A 22,859-nucleotide genomic window follows, 5' to 3' on the forward strand; every position below is an offset into this window, starting at 1 on the left:
TTCACGTTGCTCCAGTTCACTCAACTGTAAAAATGAGTTGCGACGTCACTGGTGCCAAGCTGTATCGGCCCTTGCCTTTCCCTTGGATAACACTGGTGGCGTGGAGAGGGGAGGCCGGTATGCATGGGCGACTGCTGGTCTTCCATAAACAACCTTGCCCGGACTTGTGTCTAGGAGGGTAACTTTCTAGGTGCAATCCCATGGTCATTCATGACCGAAGGGGGTCTTTACCCTTTATATATATATATATATATACATATATATACATATACATACATACATATATATACATATACATATATATACATATACATACATATACATATATATACATATACATACATATACATACATATACATACATATATATATATATATATATATATATATATATATATATATATATATATATATATATATATACACATGTGTATATTATATTACATGTTTATATTTATACATACAAGTACATATATATATATATATATATATACATACATGAACACATAGATAGACAGATAGTAACATAATATGCACCAGTGAGCAGAATGATAAATTGCTAAAATGAAAATCAGTGCTGAAGCCTAATTTAAAACCTGGGAAGTCCCCAGCCCACGTTATTAAAACGGAAAACACAGGAGGAATCTAAACATATTTGGTGGAATACATGATAACCATTTGTAATATAAACATTACACAGCAAAAATATTTATTGTTCGGCAGCCTACTACAACATACACACACATCCACCACTATCAACTATTACAAACATACCAGCAACAACACTACTTCTATACTCATATCAAAATCACTGCTACAGCATACACACACCACCAGCAGTACTACAACACATAACACATTATTAGCACTACTCTAACATATACACACACCCACCAACACTGCTACTATATAACACTCGTATTCGGATTAACACACCACTCCTACATATACATGTATATATATATACATATATATACATATACATACATATACATACATACATACATATATATATACATATACATGTATATATATATACTACTAACACTCCTATAATACACACACGTCAACAAGAATACAGCACATACGTACACAACAATAGCACTACTGTAATATAGGCATACTAACAGCCGTACTACAACACACACACACAGCAACACTAACACTACTACAGCATATCCTATACAATAGGCCGTACTACAATACACACACACAGCAACACTAACACTACTACAGCATATCCTATACAACAGCAGCAGTATTACAAGAGACAAACACATCAAAGGTCTATTATAACACACACAAATAGCATTACCAGAAAACATACACACACATCGAATGTCCTACTAAACTACACACACATATCGACAACGACAGAGCAACATACACCCACACACGTTAAGAACATAACAGCAGTAATTGGTAGTAGTTTTACACTGCACAACATGAAACATACACGCACATACATACATACATACAAGCGCACACATACATACATACATACAAGCGCACACACATACATACATACATACATACAAGCGCACACGCACGTAACCGTCGCAATTACTACGATTGTGAGCAGCAGTAACAGTTGCAACAAGAGAGAAGTGGGAGGGGGAGAGAAAGAAAAATACGAGAGAGGGAGGAAGAGAAGAGAATTAGAAGAGAGAGAGAGAGCGAAGAAGGAGGAGGGGTGGGCGCGTTATGCTAACGGTGAAAAGTTGGAAAACATCACATTATGGCAGGGTAGGAAGAACAGAATTGAGGTCAGTGCTTGGTGGGGGAAATGGGTGGGGAGAGGCGAGCGAGTTAGATACTGCTTCAGTAACTGTCAGAATATACACACATACATACATGTATATATATGTATATAACACACACACACACACAAACATATATATATATATATACACACACAAACATACATATATATATATATATATTTATAAACATACACACACACATATATATATATATATTTATACACATACATACATATATATATATATATATACATACATATATATATTTATACACATACATAAATATATATATATGTTTATACACACACACATATATATATATATATATATATATACATACATATATATATTTATACACATACATACACACATATATATATATTTATACACATACATATATATATATATATAATATAAAGGAAATGTAATATCGTGCAATGACATCCTTGCATTTCTTTCAAGGACAAGAAATATATTAAGAAAAGTCGGTGCAAGACTATATTTAAATTGCTCAACTAGTAGTAACATAACCAGTAATATTTCTAATAATAACAACAACAACAGCAGCAATGATTCAGTAATCTAATATGGCAATACTAAACTACTAGCTGGTTAAGAGACCTTGATAGACGATAAACAGTGGTTTGTAGCTGACCCCACTGACAGACAGAAAACTGCAAAAAGTCGGTGACAAAAGGAACCATAGCTCATCCCTCCTCCTCTTCCTTTCTCTCTCTCTCTCTCTGATTGTCTAACTCCTACCTTCTGACAAGACACTTTTGAATGCAGTGGAGAGAGAGAGAGAATGTGTAAAGGGTGGAGATTGTATTTTCTTTTTTTTTTTTGAAATGTGAACAATTTCAAAAGTAAACAAAAACTATAAATAAACGAATAACAGAAAAATGTTTGCGAAAATAGTTTACGAAACTGGAATTTGAACGATGTAATTAATAATAATAATAATATAATAATAATAATAACACCAACAGCAAAAACTACCTAAACTGAAATTTAAAATGTTTCAAACTGATTAAGCAGAAACGAAAAGATAAAATATATTTGACAGTTACAAAGGAAGTAACTAAACAGAATAGAAACGGTCTGAAGGAAACAAAAAAGGAACGGCTTTTAAAAGCCCTCAAACGGTGGTCATCTAATTTTTTTAGATAATAAAGGATTAGGAAAAGACACTTGCAGGGCACTTTACGCTTTTCTATTTTTGCGTACATTCAAATTTAATATACACACACATAGATATACATGCAAAATTATGTAGTGTATAAATGTATTTATATACTTGCATAAAAATACTATGTATCAATAATGCATATTACAAAATTTTAAACTTATATTAAGAACTATATGTGTGGTGCATGTAATGCTTAGCAGAGAAAACACATTCTCCTAATTAGTTTCCATCTCAGCCAACAAATTCAAATCTTTTCAGACGTACTTTCCAATCTCAGCCCTAAAAATTCAGTAAATTAAACCCAGAGAAAAATCAAAATAAACAAACAATACTAAAATCGGGTAATTACCTCATATTATAAGAAACAAACACCAATCGCATCGTAGGTTATGCAGAAACCCTAATGAATCGACACTGGTTCGCATCGAATGTTGAAGGTTCCTTTTGAAGGGGAGAAAAAAAATAGAAAAATCGTCGTCAGATCCCCAAGAAGTGGGCGCGTACCTCGGGTTTACCGTTGAAGTTGAGGAATATCTATCTGGGCAAGCAACTGACACAATCAGTGTTTACATTAGCCCAGTGGGAGACACCGACCAATCAGACGGCCGGGTTGAGAGGCAACCGACCAATCAGAAGCGCGCTAGTCACTGTGACAAAAATGAGATCACAACAATATTATCAAACATTCAAACGTCAACAACACAACCGTAATTGTTGACTTGAAAATATATACTTAAAGACAGAAAGTGGCTGTGGTGCGCTAGGATATATATATACATATTATATATATATATATATATATATATATATATATATATATATATATATATGAAGATAAAGAATAGGGGTTGACTGACTTCAAGTTTCACTTCTAGAAATTTATTCAAACAATTAAACCCTACATATAATAAATAACTTTTGGCTCTATCACCACTACTGGTCCCCTTTTTAGCCGTTAATGTTTTCTATTTTTAACCTAAAACCTCTACCCTAACGCATATACATACATACATACATACATACATACATACATGTGTGTGTATGGGGGGGGGGACGAATTAAATGACTTCAAGCCTCACCCTTCGAAACTTACTTTAACGGTTAAACCCCTATATGTAATAAATGCGGTTATATCGCCAGTGCTGGCCCCTTTTCAACGGTTAATTTTTACTGCCATTTCCAAATAAAAACTCTAACTTAACACACACACACACACACACACATATATATAAATATTTACATACACACATATATATAAATATTTACATACACACATATATATAAATATTTACATACACACATATATATAAATATTTACATACACACATATATATAAATATTTACATACACACATATATATAAATATTTACATACACACATATATATAAATATTTACATACACACATATATATAAATATTTACATACACACATATATATAAATATTTACATACACACATATATATAAATATTTACATACACACATATATATAAATATTTACATACACACATATATATAAATATTTACATACACACATATATATAAATATTTACATACACACATATATATAAATATTTACATACACACATATATATAAATATTTACATACACACATATATATAAATATTTACATACACACATATATATAAATATTTACATACACACATATATATAAATATTTACATACACACATATATACATATATTTACATATATATATATATATATATATATATATAGAAACAGAATGAAAACAAATGTTTCCCCCACCCACCTCACAGCGAATTTAGGTTGTAAACAAGAAATTGGTTTTCATGGGAATATAACGATTATGAGACAATCCTTCCCATTGTTTCCCTTTTTGTAAATAAAAATCTAGAGGATTGAACTATTTCCTTATACGGTATTTCCAGTTGGGAGGGGTAAGAGAGATCTTCAAAACAGGATTTGTTTGTGTGTGTTGTTGATTGGAATTGAATCCATGCATACATATTAATACACACACACACACACACAAACACATACACACGATCGTTAGGGCGTCGGCATTAAGTAGATTTTGCATTAAGCAAATTTTTACGGTTTTCTGAGCCTTTCCTAGTTCAAATTCCTTTCTAGTCAGTCAGCTATGCCTTCCGTGCTTACGCGATCGATATAAAAAAGTACCAATCAAAAGCAACAGATCAGTTTTTGAGTTCAAATTCTCCACATTAAATATAAAGAGGGTTAAAATACGCGAATCTAATGTGGAAGGGGAAAAGGAAATAAAAAGCTAGGAAACGTACAAGGAACTCCAAACTTGTGACGTTAGTTCATAAAAGCGTTCTCTATTCATTGAAAAGGTGCGACATGATTGGCGTCATATATATACATACATATATTTATGATCTTAACAAATATATATAAATATCATAAGTTTCTAAAAGTCATTTACTCTTTTACTTGTTTCAGTCATTTGACTGCGGCCATGCTGGAGTACCGCCTTTAGTCGAGCAAATCGACCCCGGGACTTATTCTTTGTAAGCCCAGTACTTATTCTATCGGTCTCTTTTGCCGAACCGCTAAGTGACGGGGACGTAAACACACCAGCATCAGTTGTCAAGCAATGCTAGGGGGACAAACACACGCACACAAACACACACACATACACATATATACGACAGGCTTCTTTCAGTTTCCGTCTACCAAATCCACTCACAAGGCATTGGTCGGCCTGGGGCCATAGCAGAAGACACTTGCCCAAGATGCCACGCAGTGGGACTGAACCCGGAACCATGTGGTTGGTTAGCAAGCTACTTACCACACAGCCACTCCTATGATCTTAACAAATATATATAAATATCATAAGTTTCTAAAAGTCATTTGTATATTTTTTTGTTTTGTTTTTACTTTTGCCTGATGAGATGGACGTAGATCACACGTAATGTGTAGCAATATTACATAATCGTTATTTATATTCATGATGTATCTGAACAATATATTATTGAAACGATCGTAATGAAGGAATAAATGTAATACAATCACCCCATTCTTGAACTCACTTTGCACACATACACATTCATATAGAATACACACACACACACACATATATATATATATATATATATATTATATATATATATATATATATATATATATATATATATATATATATAATATATATATATATATATAATAAAATATTAGGGAGTAAATCCAAACTTACAGGGAAAAATTAGATTTAGGATTAAATCTAATGTTATGGTATAAATATATATTATATTATATTAAATTAGAGATAAAACCACTATTAGGCAAATCAAACAGTGAAAATCATAAGCCAATACATAGAAATAAAATTAATTAAAAAATATAAAATTGGATTTTTATATTTTATATTTTTTTAATTAATTTTATTTCTATTTTATTTGATTTGCCTAATAGTGGTTTTATCTCTAATTTAATATAATATATATATATATATATATATATATAATTAATATAGAATACACACAAACACACATTTGAAATGTAATTTAAAGTAAGGTATACTTTTTAATATTTTGATAAACACAATTTTAGCCTCTCTCTAAAGCATTTAAAATGTGGTTACTCTGCAGACTTTAGTCCCCTGTGGGAAGAAAAATGGGATCAACCAGATCAATTTCTAATTATTACTTTTATTTATTTTATTATTATTATTTTTTTTTTTTTTGCTTTCATCAAGTAAAGAAAACTTACCTTCTGTCTGAGGAGAAATAAAGTAGCTTATAGCTCTTTATAGTGCACACACATTTGGTCTCAGCTAAATTGGTTTAGTCTAATTTGCATAACAGGGTTTTTGCATTCTTTCTCTTTTGAAGTGTTAATAACACTACAAACGTACTTACACACACTCACACACACAGAGCAGTCTTTGTACAGTTTCTCTCAACCAAACTTACTCCTAAGGCATTGGTCAGCCTGAGGTTACAATACAAAAACATCAGCCCAAAGCGCCACGATCAAGGGTTGAACCTTAAACCACATGGCTGAGAGGCAAACTTCTTAATCACACAGTTATACTTGTGCCAATCATCATCATCATCACCACCACCATCATCATTTAACGTCTCTATTCCATGCATACACGGGTAGGATGGTTGATAGGAGCTGGCCAGGTAGAAGACTACCCCCAGTCTATTGCATCTGTTTTGGTGGGATTTTTACGGCTGGATGTGTGTGTTGTCCATAAATCAGAAAGAAGTACATTTAACAATATAGCTAATATATTTTTTATTTTTATATATAATTGAGTAGTAAATTACTGGTTATGTTACATAACTGGTCAGAATGTTACTATTAGTTTCATGCTTATTATTGCACTTGGTTCATTACTGACAACTCTTAAGGGAAAATGGACCTTGTCAGGATTTGAACTCAGAACATAGAGAGTCAGGACAAACACCACAAGGCATTTCGTGTTACAATCTAATGATTCTGCCATTCTAACACCCTTAAATTTTATATCTATAGCGTTTTCATTATTTTAATCTGCTTTTCCATGATTGTATAGGACAGAGAAAACTTTATTGAGGCAGATTTCTTCTGGTGGGATGCTCTTTCTGTTGCCAATCTTCAATTATTTTCAACGGACATAACATTTCTCCTAGTCAGTGAACAGTGTGATGGCAAGACACAACTTGACAGAGGAATACAAACAAACACTATTTGTATGATGGGGAATTTTGCTCACAATAAGCACACTCACACCAGAGGGAAGTGCACGCACACACATACACACACACACAAACAATGGGTGTTTTTCAGCTACCATCTACAAAATTTCACTCACAAGGCATAAAGGTTCTTAGTATATTGAAATATTACTTTTAGTTGGAGAAGGAAAGCTAATACTGAACAGCAAATGTTAGTGTCTCTAAAGAGGGGAGATAATTTGAAAAATAAATTAAGAATGAATTTCACAAAATATTGAATTTTCATGCTCATGAGGGAAAAAAATTTGGTTTTTCTTAGCATGCATATTTCTGTCTTATTAGACTTCATTAGCAAAGCAGAGTCTTCACAAACCTGTTTTAGCCAGTGGAGAAAGAAAAAGATTCATAAAGATTGTTAACCTGTATAATTTGCATGAATTACAAAAAGTTGGCTAAAGAAAATTATCTCAAAAAAGGTCAATGACATATAAAAAAAAAGTCAACATTTTTTGTTAAAAATAAAAAAAAAAACTTTGTTGGACACTATACAAGTCGTGAACTGATTAACAATGTTGCATGCTATCATCATCATCATCATCATTGTTGCCTCTACAAAACAATAATTACACAGTGGAACAAGAAAAATGTAAAAACAGTGCCAGCAGCAACTACACCAGTGAATGATGTCAACAACCTGTTGTGGTAGATAAACATCATCACCGCAACAAATATCACCACCACCACCACCACCATCACCGTCATCATCATTATCATCATATAACTCAAGTAAATAATTCAACTAGTCAAGTCAACGATCTGGTTTCAATTATCAGTAACAAACTACTTCACTCACTAGCTGCCCTTTGGAAAAGCCATGAAGGTCACCACATTTCCACCGCTAAAAATAAAATTTAATTAAAAAAAGAACACAAAAGTAAATTAAAAAAAAAAAAACTTCAATTTTCAGGTCCACTTCTGTATTTAATGGAGTGATAAAAACATACTGAGAATATCGATGCAATTAGCAATAACACACTTCCCCACCTCATGTGGTCCAGAAACCATCACCATCGTCATCATCATCATCATCATCATCATCAACACCACCATCATAGACTGGAAGAAACAGTTGAGTTCTGATGATAAACTTTGTAATATTTAGTTACATACCTTGACGATCTAAGTTCAATTCTTGTTAGAATCCATAAAATAGGAAGCAGTTGCTGTTTAGCCCCAGGTCATCTATACTTGAAGGCATCTTAGCTATGATCATGCACTCTTGTATTGCCAGAGTACTTTATCCAATATGTATTTTTTTCTCTGATGGTTGAGCCAAACAACCTCATAGTGTGTGAATGACCTGGTACTTACATACATGCCACTGAGCTGACAGGGTGTGAATGACCTGGTGCTTAACATACAACTGAAGCTCCTAGTGTGTGAATGACCTGGTGCTTACATGACAGTGGTCTCATACAGTATGGTCAGGTACATATAAACCTTTGAACGTATGGTGTGGTTTGATGCCAACATAACAAAAGACCCACACTACAAGGCCTGGCTTCCCTAATATCACCATGCTCAGTGCCTACATACAACTGAACATATAGTATGTAGCTTGGTACCTGTACATTCCTAAGCCTATACTATATCAGCAGGAGTCTCTATAACTGAGCTGTTATTTGCTGAGAGCCTCTACACACCAGAGCCCGTAGTGTTTTTGCCTGGTGCCTATTACATGACTGAACCCAGTGTGTCCTAGTGCCTATGCATCCTTGTGACTATAGTGGATGATTGAGTCCCTATATAACTATGAAATTATAGTGTATCACATGGGCTTAAAGTGAAAGATTTTATTAATATCATCATCATCATCATCATCATTATGCACTGCAACATCAAACTCTGTGTTTTTGTAATCTCCCATCTTTTCAAGGGACTCTGGCAAATAAGTCATTGAAGGAAACAGAGGAGTACAAAGTAAAAGCAGTGGAAAATTTAGTTATTCTTTTTAAAATGCAAGTTCAAATCCTGTCCAGTACTGAAGAGGACATTTCTCCTCTTTCATCATCATCACCATTTAATGTCCATTTTCCATGCAGTCTGACTGGAGCTAGCAAGCTAGAGGGCTGCACCACGTTCCAGTCATCTGTTTTGGCATGGTTTCTACAGCCCGATGCTCTTCCTAACGCCAAATAGTTTATACCGTAAATTCTCGAGTATAATCCGCATTTTTTCCCCAAAATTTAAAGGTCAAAATCCCTCGTGCGTACTATATACGAGGTTAAAAATGAAAATTATTTTCTAAGCAATGTCCGAGTCTCTATTTGCTGTCCGACAATGTTTATTCAAACGCATTTTGTGATGTCGGGTGCAAAAATACCTCAAGCTAAGCCTGAAAGCAATGAAGTCATAAAAGAATCATCCATAACTTGCAGTAAGCAACATTTATCAAACGTTATTACTGTTATTTCTTTATTTTCTGCAAACAAAATGCACAAAAAAGCTACACGTTTGCATTATGTTATATACACAATAATAATAAAGGACGTTACCGTATACATTTTTACAAACCAAGGACGTTATATAGACCTCCTTGACTCAAGTTAGAGAAGGGGTACCAATTAGGTTTTCAGAGGTTTAGGTTTTTCAGAGGTACAGCCCCCTAAAAATTCCCTGCGTATTATACTCAAGGATTTACAGTAGTTTATGTGACTCCAGCATGGGTGCTTTTTATATGGCACCGGCACATGTACTTCTTTACATGGAAATGTATATAAATGTGTGTGTATGCAATTACAGTCAAGGAAAATAAAAAGAAGAACAATTCATTAAGTTAAGTAGCAGTCAAAACTATTGTTCAATGTGCCTCGTGTGACAACATTCACCAAAAATTCTCACATTTTTTTATATTCTTTTTGTATTCCAGTTAAACTTTCTTTTTCAGCTGATTTCATTTGAATAATAACACCTTATATATGTTACACACACATATATATATATATATATATATATATATATATATATATATATATATACATATATATATATATATATACATAACATAAAATGCAAGTTTCTTCATGAGAATAAAGACTAGAATTTGGTACATGGGTGTAACGTTTTCTCCTATTTACTATTATTCGGGAAAACCACAACAATATAATAAGTATTTAAATTTATATATGGTGCCCAGCATGACCACAGCTCATGAGCTGAAACTAGATAAAATAAAAACTTTAAAAAATATATATATCGCCTTACTGGCATCTGTGAGGTGGCATGTGTAAAAGATTCAAGTGAAGTCGTTGCCAGAACCACCTGACTGGCCCCATGCCGGCGGCACGTAAAAGCACCCACTACACTCTCAGAGTGGTTGGCGTTAGGAAAGGCATCCAGCTGTAGAAACTCTGCCAGATCAAGATTGAAGCCTGGTGCAGCCATCTGGTTCGCCAGCCCCCAGCCAAATCGTCCAACCCATGCTAGCATGGAAAGCGGACGTTAAACAATGATGATGATATATATATATATATATATATATATATATATATATATATATATACCAACTGCAAAAGCATGCCAAATCAGGCTAGAGTCTGGTGCAGCCTTCAAGCTTGCCAGCCTTAGTCAACCGTCCAACCCATTCCAGCATGGACAATGGACATTAAATGATGATGATGATGATGCACATACACACACACATATATATATATATACACACATATATACATATATATATATATACACACACACACATATATACATATATATATATATACACACACACATATTAATTCATTTTACATATAATGTCATATTTATGAGAAATATATATTGAATCGTTGTACATTGTCTACTGGTGCACCAGCTGTGCAACATTAATAATATATAATATACATGTTGTGCAACATATGTCATCATCAATGCATGCTAACACACACACACCATCATCATCATCGTTTAACATCTGTTTTCCATGCTGGCAAACCAGACGGCTGCACCAGGCTCCAGTCGTCTTGTGCTTTGTATGGTTTCTATAGGTGGACGTCCTTCTTAACGCCAACCACTTTATGGAGTACACGGAGTGCTTTTTATGACACCAGCATGGGTGCTTTTCACATGGGGCAAGCATGGGTGCTTTTCACATGGGGCAAGCATGGGTACTTTTTAAGTGGCATCATGTGAAAAGCATCCATGCTGGTGCCACATGAAATATATAAATGATGTATATAGGCACGTATAAGGTGGGTGGAGGTATGGTCGTATGGCTAAAACGTTCAATTCCCAGTCATGAGCTTTCAGCTTCAGTCTCACTGTGTGGAATCTTCAACAACTGTTTTTGTCTTCTACTACAGCCCTAGTCTAGCCCAAGCCTCATGCTTTTTGAGTGGATTTGGTAGACGAAAACTGAAAGGCCTTCATACATGTATATATATATATATATAAAAGCATTTGAGCGAGGTCATTGCCAGTGCCGCTGGACTGGCTCCTGTGCAGGTGGCACATAAAAAAAAGCACCATTTGAGCGTGGCCGTTGCCAGTACCGCCTGACTGGCCCTCATGCCGGTGGCACATAAAAGCACCCACAACCCTCCCAGAGTGGTTGGCGTTAGGAATGGCATCCAGCTGTAGAAACTCTGCCCGATCAAGATTGGTGCAGCCATCTAGTTCGCCAGTCCTCAGTCAAATCATCCAACCCATGTTAGCATGGAAAGCGGACATTAAATGATGATGATGATGATATATATACACACACACACAAACACACATGCATGTGTGTGTTTGAGCTATCTTTAGACATAGTGTGATAGTTATAAAGAATCATCAGTCATACAAGTAGAGTCCCCTGCATCAAGTATTTTGTGAAAGCATGTCCAGCTATGAGGAAATATTGCTTGCGTGGAATCAAGTGAAGGTTAGCAACAGGAAGGGCATCCAACCATAGAAAATAAAGAGCTCTATCTGAGAGTATATATATATATACAAGGGGATGTTGAAAAGGAGGCCCAGCCATCCAAGTTCTTTTACAGGGCTTAGAAAAACTGAAGGACTGCTACAATAAGTGTGAGAACCTGAGAGGGGAATATGTTGAATGAAATCAATCATAATTCACTGATCCTCTTGTATTTTCTTTTACCTAAAACCAGGAACTTTTCAGCACCCCCTCATACATAGATATACAAATACATACCTATATATAGTTTATAAGAGATGCAAATTTCAAAGCCTACAGGCATGGGCTGTAAGGTTTTCCTAACTTTTGTACACACATACGTGATAAATTGGAAACCCATGTTGATGAAGCAAGAAAGCAGATATTTGTGGCCCAATAAATTACATTCAAACCCTGGTAATATTCTCATAAAATTATTGTTACATACACACTATTTATACTGTTTGCAACAAAAGAGTGGGGTCTTTTTTTTTTACTTTCTAAAAATCCATTTGCATTTCAACAGAGCACAATAAGAAAAAAAGCAATATTCTTCTTATATTATTCATTTGCATAAGTCATTGGTGTGTGGACAGGCTGTCACCCCATCTTGAAGGGTTTAGTTGGATAAATTGACCCTAATGCTTTTTTAAAAGTCTATTACTTATTCTGTTGGTCTCTTTTTTGCTGAACCAAAAAGTTATCAGGACAAAAATAAACCAACACTGGTTGTCAAGCAATGGTGGGGGACAAACACAAAGACAGACACACACACATGTCTGTATATGTGTGGATACATATGTGTGTATGTCTGTGTATATATAGAAATAGGGGGAGATATACATTTATCCAATGGGCTTTTTTTAATTTCAGTCTACCAAATTCACTCAGAAAGCTTTGCTCAGTCTGAGGCTATAGCAGAAGACATTTGCCCAAGATAACCCACAGTGGGATTGAACTCAAGACCCCATGGTTAGGAAGCAAGTTTCTTAGTTCTTTATTACCTACAAGGGGATAAACATAAAAGGGACAAACAAAGACAGACAAAGAGATTAAGTCGATTATATTGACCCCAATGTGTAACTGGTACTTAATTTATCGACCCCAAAAGGATGAAAGGCAAAGTTGACCTCGGTGGAATTTGAACTCAGAACGTAACGCCAGACGAAATACCACTAAGCATTTTGCCCGGCATGCTAACGTTTCTGCCAACTTGCTGCCATTTCTTAAGCAAGTTTCTTAAACACACCTTTATTTTAGATATATCTCATTCAACATAGTCGCAGATGTAACTGTGTAGGTAAGAATGTTGCTTTGTAACCCCATGGTTTTTAAGCTCATTTTTACCCAACACCATACTGGAAAAAACAATTAAGTAACATATAAAGCCTTAAACATTTTAACTGATCATTTCCAGCTTACATATTCTACCCGTTTTATGTTCAAATCAGCCCAAACTGGCTTCTCGTATCCACCTGACAATGTCATTCTGAACATAAACAATCACATCACTGAATTCTCTTAGCTAGGAGACAATACCTGATTAATTCAAAACAACGTGAATAAATAAACATTACATTTCACAGGGTAATCTGAATGCTGAAGAGTTAAGATAAAATTGCTGAAAATAAAACATTTCGTGCAAAATCACATGAAAGTGAAAATATAAATTTTCCCAAAAGTAGGTATTTTCCAGGTCACATAATTGTATCCTACAAAGTGAAACTACTTTGTAACACGAAAGTAATGCAGTTGATAGGAAATACCGGCTGGATATTGTATATAAAAAAAAAAATTCCAGTGTGATGTAATTGAAGTTGGAGCTAGCAAATACTTAATTAAATTCTTATCTACGTCAATAAAGGAAGTATGACCGTTATCATCTACTCAGGTGTTTCAAATGTTAATAAATGAGAGTTTAGAATGACTAACAGCATAAACTCAAGACCCAATTACATTTCTGCCAAATTATGGCCTCCTTCATTGCATTTGATAAAGTGAAGACCTGTATTGTAGAGATTGATACTGGCCAGAGTGAAAACCCACAGATGCTGATGATCTAGTTTTTATAACTTAATCATGATTAACAGATTTAGAGAAGAAATTCCAGACAAGCAAGAAAAACCTGGAATCGAATAGCCTCAAAGTAAGGTTAGTAAAGATTGAAGTATTAATAAGTAGCAGAGAAGATAAGACTCCGTTATCATCAGGGAACTAGCCTTGCTCAAAATACAGAAAAGGTGTAGCTAGGAATTCCATTCCATATGACTCATTCATATACAAGAGCTACAATGGGACCAGAGGCAAGCTAAGAGAGAAGGTAGTCTTCATAGGCAGAAAGTACTTAGGGGCAACAAGCACTGAAGGCTCCGAAAATTCATAGTTTTTAACTACTTAAGCAATCTAATTAGCAGTCAGGCCAGGTGTTCTGTAGGCATTACATTCAACAGAGTAGCAGCTTGAGTAAGAATAAGGTGGAAATGAATTTAAAGGGCAATTAACTCTGCTGGTAATAAAATATCTCTCTCACAGATCGAAAAGCAGATTGTATGAGGCATATACTCTCTTTTACTCTTTTACTTGTTTCAGTCATTTGACTGCGGCCATGCTGGAGCACCGCCTTTAATCGAGCAACTCGATCCCGGGACTTATTCTTTGTAAGCCCAGTACTTATTCTTTCGGTCTCTTTTTTGCCGAACCGCTAAGTGACGGGGACGCAAACACACCAACATCGGTTGTCAAGCAATGCTAGGGGGACAAACACATTCACACAAACACATACACATATATATATATATACATATATACGACAGGCTTCTTTCAGTTTCCGTCTACCAAATCCACTCACAAGGCATTGGTCGGTCCGAGGCTATAATAGAAGACACTTGCCCAAGATGCCACGCAGTGGGACTTTGGTTAGCAAGCTACTTACCACACGGCTAGTGTGGTGCATGGTGGAGAAATGTGGGCCTCAAATGCAAAATGATTTGCATAGATTAAAAGAAATTATGTAATAAAGCTTGAGAGGTTAATTTGTTTGTGTATATGAATAAAATATTAACCCATGGCATTCAGATTTCTCTGTCAAATGCAATGCTTATTTATTCTCATTGATAAGAATTAGTCATGCATTACCTTATAGCTTTGAGATTTCAATGATTACAATATTATTCTATTGTAGGGTAAGCAGGAAAGGCTGGGTCTGGCTAATTTGAAGATCAAAAAAGGTAGAATATTTTGGCTGGATATGGACGGTTTAAATGCTAAAGGGTTAATGAACAAACTGCATTAGTATGGGCATGTGAAGTGAATGAAAAATGAAAGCTGTGTAAAGAAATGATGTGCATTTAAAGTGTATGGAAATTGTGAAAGAAACAAACATAGGACAATTGGGACGAAATGGTAAAGCCCGATCTTGAAATGTTGCATCTCAACCAGAAAGTCGACAAAGGACTGTGTTCATAGGTAATACCTGGTGCTGGAGAAGACCTGATCACTAAAATAACATGCACACATACAGAATTGATGTTAAAAATGGTAGCACTGATAAAAACTGAGAGGCATAATAAATATCATTATTGTTTCAATGTCTACCTTTCGGATCTTTTCCTTTTGAACGGCAGTTTTCAACACAATTTCTAGTTAACTAAACACTTTTAAACTTCGTATACTGGTAGAATGTATTTATAAAACATCATTTTTTCTTGGCTTTATTGATAAAATTCTATAGTTTGTAACATATTTCCACTTTAAAATCGAGCATTTCGGCAATTTTAACCAATCGCTCACCTCCATTTGGAGTGAAAACATTCCGTGCTATATGAATATGTCCCTCAGAAACAGATTGGGTTTATTTACATTTGCGAAGAAAAAAAGATACCCTTCCCCCACCCTTAACCCTAACTCTAACTAATCCTAACCCTAAAACAGATTGAAATGCAATAGATCGATACTAGGGTTATAATTATGGGTGACATTTTCATACGACACCGCTACGGAAAATGGGATTTTTTTCTAGTGGTGTCACCCATAGAATTTTATCAATAAAGCCAAGAAAAAATGATGTTTTATAAACACATTCTACTAGTATACGAAGTTTAAAAGTGTTTAGTTAACTGGAAATTGTGTTGAAAACTGCCGTTCAAAAGGAAAAGATCCCACCTTTCTATGCTTTGATGGATTGGACAGGGTTTAATTTGGCAAATTTTCTACAGCCTGAAGCCTGAAGCCCTTCCTATCCCCAACCTTAACCTATTTCCAAGCAAGGTAATATTTCCTCCTCGTGGCCAGACATGTTTTTGCAGAACATTGGAAATGAATGACCCCACTTATATGACAGTGACACTCGCTCACAACTATCATGCAATGTCAAGACAAGGAGAGACACACACAAACACATGGACCTATGGTGTATGATCATCATCATCATCATTTACCATCCGCTTTCCATGCTAGCATGGGCTGGACAGTTCAACTGGGGTCTGGGGAGCCAGGAGGCTGCACTAGGCCCAGTCTGATCTGGCAGTGTTTCTACACCTGGATGCCCTTCCTAACACCAACCACTCCGTGAGTGTAGTGGGTGCTTTTTACGTGCCACCAGCACAAGTGCCAGGCAAGGCTGGCAACGGCCACGATCGGTTGGTGTCACAAACACATAAATGAGTGATGGAATGGCCTGTTGTGTTGAAGTAGGTAGTGATGGGTTGGCCTGGCACATATAATAGCATTGTTTCACCTATATAATGAGTGACACAAAAGGTTGTATGAACAGTCTGCAGGTGTGCATGAAGTGGGTAGGAGAGCTGTGGCACAGACAATAGCTCTGGCTTACCAAAGTGCAGGGTCTACAACGAATTGAGGGTAACTTCAATTCAGTAAGAACTGTTGTATTCTTTCACATCAGGATTTGAAATCCAAATTAATGCTGCAGGTGAAATAATTGAGAGGATGGAATTGTAGATTTAGTGTGTTCTGTGTGAGAAGAATAGTGGACGCAGGTGTGGGTGGGTGTCAGTGGCTTGTAGTGGACAGAGGTGGACAGGTGACCATTGTTTGAAGTGATGGAGATATCAAGAAACATAGTCATGTGTGTGTGTCGTGAGATGAGCCTCTTTCATTTTCCCTCAACCAAATCCACTCTCAATTCTTTGTGATTGGGCCAGGGCTACAGTAGAAAACATTTTCCCAAGGTACCACAGAGGATTGAACCTGAAACCATGTGGTTGGAAAGCAAACTTCTTACCACAGAGCCACACCTGCACCTGTGTGTGTGTGTGTGCATGTAAGTGTCTCCTTGCCTAGACAGCAAATGATGATAGCAAACATCACTATCACCATCATACTAGCAGAGTCATCCATTTCTAATGTGCTGTGAAAACATGAGTGGACACAGAGAAATGAAACCCTATTTTGAAATGAGTGAGGGTTGGCAACAAGATGAGAATCTAGCTGTAGAAACTCTGCCTAAACAAATTCTGTCAGACACAAATAAGTATGGAAAGTGAACATCAAAATAATGATGATTATATATATATATAATCATCATCACCATTTAGCAACCGTTGTCCATTCTGGCATGGGCTGAATGGTTTGACCAGGGCTGGCAAGCTGGAAGGCTGCACCGGACTCCAGTCTGATTTGACATGGCTTCTACAGCTGGATGCCCTTCCTAATGCCAACCACTTCTAGAGTGTTATGGGTGGTTTTACGTGCTACCGGCACTGGTGCCATTTACATGACACCAGCATCTGCCACAACTGCGATTTTGCTCAGCTTGATGGGTCTTCTTCTCAAGCACGACATAATGCCAAAGGTCTTGGTCATTGCCTCCATGAGGCCCAACACTTGAAAGGAGCTTTTTACATGCCACCAGCACGAGTACCAGTTATATGACACCAGCATCAACCATGACTATTTCACTTGGCTTGAGGCGGGGTCTTCTCAAGCACAGCATATCACCATAGCCTCACTAGTCATTACCTGTGAGGCCCAAAGTTCAAATATCATGCTTCACCACCTCATATATATATATATATATATATATATATATATATATATATATAATATATATATATATTGTAATATATCATCATCATCGTTTAACTTCTGCCTTCCATGCTGGCATGGTTTCACAAGAGCTGGCCAGCAGACTTCTGTGACTGTTTTGCCCGGATTTTTACAGCTGGATGCACTTCCTAACACCAACCACTTAGCAGTGTGGACTATATATTGTAAAATATATATATATATATACACACATATAAAAGACAAGGTATATATATATATATATCATTCTGTGTAAAAAACCAGTATAACTGAAGCACAACCACAGATTTACAATACAGAATGATGATGAACTATAACCTCAGACCCTGCAACAATACACAGAGTTCTTTACTAATTTAAACAGTTTTGTTAGCCTGGTGTACTAACAGAAAGCTTATAAAGTATTTTGTCTGGATTGATAATCACAAATGATTCTGTTGTATATATATAAGAATTTCTTTGCGTAATAAGATAAAAAATATATATTTTTAAATAACATATAACAAGATCTCAAAAAGTATAAAAATGAATGATCAATATATAAGTATTTTTTACTTATTACTTATTATATATTGATCATCCATTTTTATACTTTTTGAGATCTATTTATATATTTTATAAAAATATATATTATTTGTTATTTATGTTTTGGTTTATGTCAATCAATGTTTGAGTTGCATAATAGTGGTTTTTATTTCTAATTTATATTTTATATATTTATATTGTGAAATTTGATTTAATAATAAATTGAATTTTTCCCTGTAAGTTTGGAGTTATACTCCCTAATATTATTATTATTATTATGATATATATATATATATATATATATATCCTCATCATTTAACATCCACCAGATCAGATGAAATTTTGAGGCAGATTCTCTGCAGCCAGAGATGCCCTTACTGTTGCCAACCTCCATCAGTTTCCAAACAAGGTAGTATTTCCCATGGCCAGACCTGCTTTCCATGGAATATCAAAAACAAATAAGATCGCTTATATGACAGTGATGCTCGTTTACAATCATTACATAATCTCTAGACAAGGATACACACAAATATAACAGTGTTCTTTCAGTTTACATTTACCAAATCCATTTACAAGGCTTTGGTTAACTAAGAACCAAGCCTAAATATATATACGTTTTGTATTATGTATGTATACACACACGAGTCTGAGAGACCATATGTGTGACCATGAATGTTCACAACCTATGGTTAGCTATAAACAGTGGTGTTTGACGATATTTTCCCCCTATAAATCGTCCATTAGCTGTGTGCATTCAAAATTCCGTTAAAATCAAATATCTTTCACATGAAAAATATTAGAGTTGGCGATAGGAAGAGCATCTGGCCGCAAAATTCCTGCTTTAATTAGTTACCTTCTGTCTAATCTTTGCTAACATTGGAAAACAGATCAATGAAAAAATAAATTTTATATTCATACATACATATATATATATATATATTGTATAGAGGGCATTATTACACATAAATGCCTCACACTAGGAGGGACAAAGTCATTACTACCAAAATTATACTATATAATTAGTATAATTTTGGTAGTAATGACTTTGTCCCTCCTAGTGTGAGGCATTTATGTGTAATAATGCCCTCTATACAATATAGATATAATTAATTTGTTCAAAAGAAAAAAATTATTTTCGAATTCTTTTCTTTTATGAGGTTTTCACGCTAGCTACCCGATAATTTCTTGTTAAGATCCCTTATTAAGAGATTATCCTTAATTGTTAAACTTATATATATATATATATAATATATATATATATATAATATATATATATAAGTTCGGTAAAATTTAGATTCAGTTGAATATGGTACTTAAGTTAAAGGCACCAGAATTTAGTATGGCATTATCCATATAATCCAAAATGGGGTGATTATAATCAAAATAAGCAACAAGGATATCCAGAGGTACCTCTGGATACCCTTGTTGCTTATTTTGATTATATATATATATTATATATATATATATATGTAATTATATATATATATGTAAAGACATACTATGTACACACATACATGTATACACACACATGCATATATATGTACATATATATATTAATACACACTACATGCAAGTATATATGTAATGTATGCATGTAAGCGTATTTTACATGAATGTAGGGAAACAGCTTTCTTTACAGTGAAAGCGAATGTCTTCAAGTTTAATCTCTTAAACATTCTTCACATTTCCTCATTTGTAGTTTACGCAATCTCGAATGTTCCTGGGTCCATCCAGTATACATACATACATATAAATATATATATATATATATATATATATATATATATATATATATATATATATATATATATATTATATATATATATATATATATATATATATACACACTGGAAAGACTTCCCGACACACAGACTGACAGATGTACACGTCTAAGAAAGATCGCGAAAGTTTGTTCCAAAAAAGCAAAAATCTCAACTCTTGATGTGGTACATGGTACGCCTATACATACATACATACATACATACATACACACTTGCATATATACAGACATACATACACACATGCATATATATTTATTTATATAATAATATTGCAATAGAATATTTTAAACGTTCATGTTTAATGTAGGAGGCGATCTTGGAGTTTAGCGACCCGTTTTCACTTTCACTGGGGACTTTCCAGAAGTAATTTATTCTCTGACCTTTTACCTTCCAGTTTATTAACAATTGTTTATTTATTTCTACAAACATTAAAAATTACTGTAATTTGCAATAAATTACAAATATTTTATTTCTGGTATCGGTCTAGCCTTGACCGAAAAATACTCCCTATTACTTACATACTGTACGCGAACATTTCCTTGGCTTGGATTACATTTCGCATTGCATTATGATTATTATTATACATACATACATACATACATACACACACATGCATATATACAGACATACACACGCATATATATTTATTTATATAATATTACAATAGATTATTATAAACGTTCATGTTTAATGTAGGAGGCGATCTCGGAGTTTAGCGCACCGTTTTCACTTCCACTGGGGACTTTCCAGATGTAATTTATTCTCTGACCTTTTACCTTCCAGTTTTGTTAACAATTGTTTATTTATTTCTACAAACATTAATAATCACTGTGATTTGCAATAAATTACAAATATCTACTTCTGGTATCGGTCTAGCCTTGACCGAAAAATACTCCCAATTACTTACTTACTGTACGCGAACATTTCCTCGGCTTGGATTACATTTCGCATTGCATTATGATTATTATTATTGACATATGTAATTCATATGAGAAGCTGAAAGAAAATAGTAAAGTTTGCGAAAGTAAAAAAATCGAATATCGATGTCCAACAACAACAAACCGATCAATAAAGCCATATATAGGCAAAGAACTTTATTAATAGACACAAAACTTTTACACCACTTTTCACTCAAACACCCAAGTGCCAGGTTCGATCCCCATCCTGCTTACCTTTAACTGTGCCATGTGTTAACGCCACTCAGATAATCATGATCGATATATAATATATATAACCCCTAATTTCCCCCCTGTTTAGTTATGTTTACTTATGTATATAAGGTATCAATATTTGGTAAAATTTTGGGGGTGACTCACCTCGAAAACCTCATCCAGTTGGCCTTTTTTGCAACCAAGGTGTGGGCAAAACACATAAAAGAGCTGAGGTTTAGTATATATATATATTATATATATAAATATATATAAACCGCAGCCCTTAATATTATAATTGTGCCCTTGTTAGTGCAATTGTTGCTGCATAATTGTCGAGTGGGGACTGACTTTCCTCTCGACGGTTCCTTCCCCGTTGGCTGTCGTGAGAGAAAGTGAGGGGAAGCAAGGTGAACCGATATATATATAGATATGTATATGCATATATACATATAGCGAGAGAGACACACATACATACATATACACACACATACATATATACAGACACATACATACATACATATACACACATACATATACACTCATACATACATATACACACACATACGTACATATACAGACACATACGTACATATACACACACATACATACACATACATACATACATACATACATACACACATACATATACACACACATACATATGCACAAACATAGACCCTAAACACACACACAATATGTGTGTAACATACACTTTTATGTGTGCGTGCGTGTGGTTTAGTAAATTGTTTATATAACAGGTATAGGTATATCAATGTATATGCGTGTTTTTGTGTATGT

General features: G+C 34.6%; 1 protein-coding gene across 3 annotated transcripts in view; it reads right to left on the reverse strand.

The window, feature by feature from the left end:
- The window catches only part of LOC115218357 (cyclin-I), a 34,343-nt gene extending 11,887 nt beyond the window's left edge, over positions 1 to 22,456 (reverse strand). For 2 of the 3 annotated variants that reach the window (XM_036508428.1, XM_029788122.2), the window contains exon 1: positions 22,227 to 22,456. The gene's annotated coding sequence lies outside the window, so the exon portion shown is untranslated. Of the gene's footprint in view, positions 1 to 3,301; positions 3,525 to 22,226 lie in introns of those variants that run through there. The other variant, XM_029788121.2, reaches the window with a different exon arrangement.
- Between the last annotated feature and the right edge of the window lie 403 nt (positions 22,457 to 22,859).

This window comes from Octopus sinensis, linkage group LG13 (genome assembly GCF_006345805.1).
Source record: "Octopus sinensis linkage group LG13, ASM634580v1, whole genome shotgun sequence".
Classification (NCBI taxonomy): Eukaryota; Metazoa; Mollusca; class Cephalopoda; order Octopoda; family Octopodidae; genus Octopus; species Octopus sinensis.